Source organism: Lactuca virosa, chromosome 3 (assembly GCF_052849685.1).
Source record: "Lactuca virosa cultivar CGN04683 chromosome 3, Lactuca_virosa_CGN04683_v6, whole genome shotgun sequence".
In the NCBI taxonomy this organism is placed as follows: domain Eukaryota; kingdom Viridiplantae; phylum Streptophyta; class Magnoliopsida; order Asterales; family Asteraceae; genus Lactuca; species Lactuca virosa.
In genome coordinates this window covers 413,712,626-413,720,241 of record NC_136428.1, presented here as the reverse complement: position 1 = coordinate 413,720,241, position 7,616 = coordinate 413,712,626, and positions in this window count along the sequence as shown.

The window sequence follows — 7,616 nt, the reverse complement described above, 5'->3', positions numbered from 1 at the left end:
GAAGACTCTTCATTTTTTGTAACCTATGTGTTCTTTTAATGGTTATTTATAAATGTGACTTTTGGTTATCCATAACTTAAGAACTAGTTATGGACTCCATTAAAACACATAAAGATCAAGAATTAATCTAATCAATTATTAGCACATAATTTCTATGATCTTCTAAACTCATATGTTTATGAATGTTCATATCAAAAATTTCAAGAATCGTAAGTACATTTACAAAACTTGAAATTTTGATACGAGTTTTTAAACAAAACTTCGATTTTCAAGTAATTTTTTTTTTTGCATCAAGTATCAAAGAAACAAACCAGGCTCTGATACCACTGATGGGTTTTGAGCATTCTAACACTCATATGGTGTACATGCAACCCTAGAAACCTTGGATCTATGTTTGACTAAGATACATGCAAATAATTATTTTTCCAAGGTTCTTATCCTAACTAGCATGTCATGGGGTACTTGAATCAAATAAAACTAGTAGAATTACTTACCTTGTAGTAGTATTTGATTGCTTGGAGTTTGAGAGCCTAGCACCAATAATGTGGATGCCTCAAATGGAAGTCACAAATCACCACAAACTTGGAAACTTGAGAGAATAGTCTCAAACTTCTTGAAATCGGCCCTCTTAGTTTACATACATCAACTAGTGTTATTTCAAGAACCAAAGCCTCCTTTATATGGTGTGGTGGATTAGGGTTACATTCATGTAAACCCTAATACCCATGTCTTTTCATTTCCATGAGATCCATGGGTTAAAGTTCCATAGAGTATCCATGGACTTTCCATGCAAGCCTAGCCCATTCCAAATAAGCATTAGCCCACACTATATAAATACAAGAGCCCATATTTAATTAGTCGTACTTTTGATCTCTAAATTAATTCTAGATTAATTATAGATCAATACTAATTAAATAATATGATTTTATATTAATATATTAGGACTTATAATATATTAATAAATCATAACTTATACTATTCTCAAACGATTATCCATAAATTGTTCGGGTGAAGTGCAACCCAAATGGACCATGCCGGGTCGGGTCAAGTACATACCAAATATAGTTATGGACTTAGACACTATATCCAACAGGAAGTTCATGCGAATCTCTCATTGGTGTCCTTAATAGAGTAAGGGCACTAAATGATTTCTATAGTTTATTTACTTATCATCTGTTTCTTTCTCGGAATTTTCCTAATGAAATTCTGTTGGATCCTCCCTGACTCTTCTATTGGTTGCTGGAGTGACTACATCTATCTAACGGGTTTATACGAGAATAGGAATGTCTAAAGAATCTAAGAGAAAGTTTAAATTTTTATGAAGGTGATTCTTTCTGGTCCTTCTATAATCACATGGTGTGTACCGATTATATATAATCCAGATCAAATAGACCTTCGAATAAGTAATCCTACTCTAAAACCACATCCAAACAAGGAAAAAGAAGTAGAGTGAAAATCACATATTCTAATTCTATAAAATCTCAATTATATATAACCTTTCCATATCCATTTAGTAATTGTAGACTTATCAAAAAAGATCTTTTTAACATTTCCCCAAAGTTATTTATGGTATATAAAATACCTCCATGGTATTTTAAATTTTAAGTTTCATTCTTGGACTTCTAGATATAAGAAGTTGATAAGTTTTCAGTTTTCTTGTTATAGCATCCTAAAATACTCCCATAGTATTTTAATCTTTATGTTTTGTTCTAGAATTCTTCTGGTACTTAGGTAAGTTTTAGACCTATTGCAACACTACAATCACTCCCCAAACACATGTTGGTCATATCTCAAATGAATATAGTTGATCAGGTTATATTGATCCCAGATATGATTACGTCACTGTCTAGGTTTAACTGTAATGTCCAACATCCAAATACTTTTGTTTTGTTCTTCTTGTGATACTCATTCTAGTATATATATTCTGCATGTACTTATACTTTTATAAAATATTGTTATATTTTTAAAGTATAACTCTTGGTAAGAGTGTTTTTATCCCAATGGGTTTATAGTTGTATATCTTTTATGACTGATATACTGAGTTCACTATAAACACTGCTCTGATACCAATCTGTCACACCCCCAAACCAGAACGGCGGAAACGTTCGGGGGCAGAGGACTTCAGGTTAGTATCACAACACATGCAATATAGTAATCAAAGTACAAACAACCATTGTATTAATAAGTATAAGTTTTACATAAGTGTTTAAACATTACATATTCAAACACCAAAGTAGGTATAGTAGAAGACAAGAATCGCGGTACGGTACTAGGTAGTCTTCTCAAAAGCTTCGGGAGTATACCTGTCTACTGGATTCCTGAAAATACAAGTTATTTGAAAAGAGTAGATCAGCATTTAAGCTGGTGAGTTCATAAGTATTTTAGTTCTGTTAAGTATACCCTAAGTTCTTTGGATAAGTTCACTGGTTCCTCTAGAAAATCCTATATTTCCTGAGGTGATAATCTGATAACCTCAATAGTTTCCCTATGTAATTACTTAGTTAATACTAATTATATATAACCCAATATCGAATGGACAGTTAAATGGGTGTATCTGCCCTAAGCCCACAACTCTGATGTAAAAACTAAGGAATTATAGATTTAACCACTAAAGGTCCTTTATGTTATACTAGTTTACAGAAAGTGAATGACTAAGTTCCCATTTGTAAAAGTGGTTTAATCCCATAAATCGTATCCTTTGTAAAAGTGGTTTAATCCCATAAACCGTTTCCTTAGTAAAAGTGGTTTAATCCCATAAACTGTTTCCTTTGTAAAAGTAGTTTAATTCCATAAACCGTTTCATTTGTAAAAGTGGTTTAATCCCATAAACCGTTTCATTTGTAAAAGTATTCTTAGTTATATCCGTTCTACACTAAAAACATTAGTATTAATCCTAGAAAATATTATATTATCCATAATACTGCTTTGTGGTTTTAAATGTTCCAAAACCAAAGTATAATTATATTTACCATACTTGATTTCATGATACGTAGTTTTTATTGTAAGTAAAAACTAACAAAAGGTATATTTGGTCAAGATGTAATTATCTTTTCTTACTGTTTTAAGAAAAGTATATTACTTAGTAATTTACTCGTTGTTTTATCCATGTGAGTTCTATTAACCATACTGATATGACTGATGTGCTTGTTGCGACGTTCTTCAGGCGTCGGAAACGATATGATATTTGACACCATAGGCCTGCCGGCCAAACTGTAGCGAATAGTAAAGGTGCGGGATTGTCAGTCCCATATAGATCTATACACAAATTCACGCCCTCCCTACAGGATATTATGGTTAATAAGTCAGGGTTAAGGTCGTACTTAGTATAAGTACACCATGAAGAGTCTCACAAATTTATTGTTTCAACGAGATTTACGATGTATTATTACCCCGTGATTGCTAACCATGGTACTCTATATTGTACCCTTGTTAATGCATACTCGATATGATCTATTATTACCCCGTTATTGCTAACCCTGGTACTCTGTATCGTACCCTTGTTAATGCAAACTCGGTATGATGTATTATTACCCCGTGATTGCTAACCCTGGTACTCTGTATCGTACCCTTGTTAATGCAAACACGGTATGATGTATTATTACCCTGTGATTGCTAACCCTTGTACACTGTATCGTACCCTTGTTAATGCAAACTTGGTATGATGTATTATTACCCCGTGATTGCTAACCCTGGTACTCTATATCGTACCTTTGTTAATGCAAACCTGGTATGATGTATTATTACTTCTTTAATATATTATCCTTATATTAAAAGTATTATACATATCTTGGTATAGGTAAATGAATTGTTGGTAATTTCCTTGGAAAGTATACAATCGTGAATCATACTTGGATTTTTAGTTTTGAATCATAAATTATACCTATTATAATTTATATGTTCTATCTGATTTAGCATGATTTCTCATGGATGAACACCTTTACTCAGCATGATACAAAGGTAATGATACCGAATGAAGTAACCTTTTATATTCATATATGTATAATATATATATATATATATATATATATATATATATATATATATATATATATATATATATATAATTAAGAAGGAAACGACCTTCGGACAAATAACACCACCTTAATTCCACATCCAAACAAGGAAAAAGAAATATGATAATTCATTAGTCCTAAGCCCTTCAAATCTTATTTATATACTTATACATATATAAACATGATTTTGGCAATTATAATTTGAAATAGTTTATTAACAACCTTTTTCAAAGAATTTAATGGAGTTTACCTGACTTTAAAGATTTAACATGGCTTTAAGTCATTTTGGAAGTATTTGGTAATCCTTAAAAGCATAAGGAAACCCTTTGTGTGATTATTATCGCATACGGTTATTAACAGAATTTATATTGTGTTCAACTTGTAATCCCCCCCCCCTAAAAAGCATTTAAAAACCATTAAAAAGGTAAATTATAGGGTTATGCACTAACTTTGATAAGTGGTGATTTGGGCATCGTTTCCTTTCTATAGATAATCTTTCTCGAAGAAACCGCGAGTTTTTGATTAAAAACCGGCTTGATGGGGGCATCACTTCGACTGGAAAGAGGTTATCTTCTCGAGAATTCCGGGGCTCCGGGGCTTGCTTCGGGTTTTAGATACGATACCGGGGCCTTTGGGGGGTCGTGAGAAAGTTTAGGGGGTGAAAAGGTGAAAAATGGTGAAATTTAGGGTCAAAAACCTCTCAAATCCGAGAAGTCTCGCACCGTTTATATAGGGGTGCGAGGATTCGGCCGAGAGAGGTGAATCATCGGACAGGTGGCGAGGCTTCGGACAGCTGGCGAGGGCGAAGGCGAGTCAGCATACACGCGTCAGAAGGATAAGCGAGGAGGGTGGCAGCCTCGGATGCGTGTCGGACCAAGAGAGGACCGGAGTTCGGTCCAATCAGGAGGCGCCTATGACGACTTCGGACCAATCAGCGGGTGACACGCAAGACTGCGGTCCAATCAGAAGACGCCACGTAGCAGACATATGGAAGCCTCACATGCGAGGGTGACGTGGCCGAAGAGGGTCCATGCGAAAATTCCCGGTTTTCAACATTTCTTGATTTTCGTGCCAAAAACTTGCGAAGTTCATAACTTTCGCATACGAGCTCCGTTTTTGGCGTTCTTTATATGCACGCGTAGGTAAAATGATACTCTACGACTTTCGTTTAGACTTCGTCGGCTAATTTTAACTTTATTTTTAATATTATTATTTTTAACATACCGGGACAGGAAATCCGTTAAAAATTCATAACTTCTTCATCCGACGTCCGTTTTTGTCTGTCTTTTTACCATTGTACTACTTTTGACGAGACCTTCGAGTCTCGTTTAAGTTGTGTCGGCTAAATATCAATCGATTTATATTTTTAATTTTTAGTTGTCTACTACTAAACCGAAACTTAGAAAAATCACAACTTCCTCATACGTAGTCAGATTTTTACGTTCTGTTTATGAACGTTCTCAGTTTAACATATTCTACAACTTTCATTTAGATTTTTAAGGCTAAAAATCCTTTTATCGAAAATTCACTTTTTACAATGAACAGTGTTTTGTCGGTTTTGTCGCGGATTTTCGATTGGTCATAACTTCTTCGTTATAACTCGGATTTCAGTGTTCTTTATATTTTTGGAAACCTTGTTACAATCTCTACTACTTTGTTCATCCCAATTACGATTATGGATCAATTTATTTTTGACCTAAATTTGACTGGTGTCACACCCGATGCCATGCAACCCAAATGGACCATGTCGGGTCGGGTCAAGTATATACCAATTATAGTTATGGAGTTAGACACTAATCCAACAAGCGACTGACAATGGTTAAAGCAAATGACACATCAGGGCGAGTACATTTCATAACGTACATGATCGATCCTACAACCGAAGCATATGGGATTCGACTCATTTCCTCTATATCTTCATCTGTACTGAGGCTTTGAGTCCTACTCAATTTGGCATTACTCTGAATAGGTAGCTGTCCTTTCTTGGAATTCTTCATTTAAAATGTTTTAATACCTTATACAAGTATGTAATTTGACTAAGACCAATTAGTCTTTTGATTTCTATCCCTTAGGATTCTTATCCAAGGAATATAGGATGCGTTTACTAGATCCTTAATAGCAAAACACTTTCCATAACAAGACTTTAGTTCTTTCAAAGTTGTAATGTCATTTCCTATAAGGAGTATGTCATCAATATAAAACACTACAAAGGTTACTATACTCCTACTAGACTTGACATACACACATGACTCATATTCACTCATTAAGAAACCAAATTCTTTAAATTCTCATGGAAGCAAAGATTCGAATTCTGAGACACTTGTTTCAATCCATAAATGGATTTCTCAAGCTTAAACACTCTATTAGGAAACTTTGCATCTACAAAACCCTATGGCTGACTCATGTAAACATCTTTAACCAACTTCCCATTTTGGAAATCAGTTTTGACATTCATCTGCCATATTTCTTAATCATGAAAGGCAGCTATGGTAAGCATTATACTAATATAATTTATCTTGGACACTAGTGAGAGGGTCTCATCATAGTGAATCCATGGGTTTAAGTAAAGGCCTTGGTAGCTAGTCATTCCTTGAAGGTGTGTACTTTTCCATCCATGTTGTTCTTCATCTTGAAGGTCCATTTGCAATGAACTATCTTACGACCATGTTCTTGATCAACCAAATTCCAAACATGGTTATCATACATGTAGTTAGTTGGCTCATCAAAAAATACCAGTGTACGATCACTTACAAATGTGTCACTTTCTGTAGTTATACAGAATCGAAAGAACTAAGGTGGTATGCTAAATCTAATAGATCAGCGAAGAGGTAATTATTTGTAAATTGGTTCAAAAGGAGTCTCATCATCTAGTTGAGTGCTAGCATCTTCTAAGGTTCCTTCATTGGTTGACTCTTAAAGTTATTCAAGGCCAATGGCACTCCCATTGTCCTCTTTGCATATAATCTCTCTCTCTCTCACTCTCTCTCTCTCTCTCGAATGACTCCTCTTCGTGCTACGAAGACCACATTCTCCATAGGTTTGTAGAACAAATATCGAAAAGACTTTTGTTAGTAACCAGTGAAAATACATCTCTTACCTCTTTGTTCTAGCTTGTCATGATTCTCTCGTCTAACGAAACCTTCACAACCCCAAACCTTAATATGTGCTAAAGAGGGAAATTTCTCTCTCTACATCTCCTGAGGTGTTTTGGAAACCTTCTTGGTAGGGACAATCTTAAGGTTATGGGAGGGTGTCTCTAAGGCATACCCCTAGAAAGAAATGGAAAGAGAAGCTCAACTCATCATGAAACGAACCATGTCTAACAAGGTCCGATTACGCCTCTCAGCCACACCATTAACTTGTGGTGTCTTAGGAGGAGTCAATTGTGAAAGAATTCCACACTCCTTGAGATAGTCGTGGAACTCGATACTAAGATACTCTCCACCTCTGTAAGCTCGAAGCAACTTTATCTTCCTACCTAATCAATTCTTGACTTCATGTTTAAACACTTTGAACTTTTTAATGGTTTCTTATTTATGGTTGATTAAGTATATATAACCATATCTGCTATAATCATCTGTAATGTCACATAAAATTGATTAG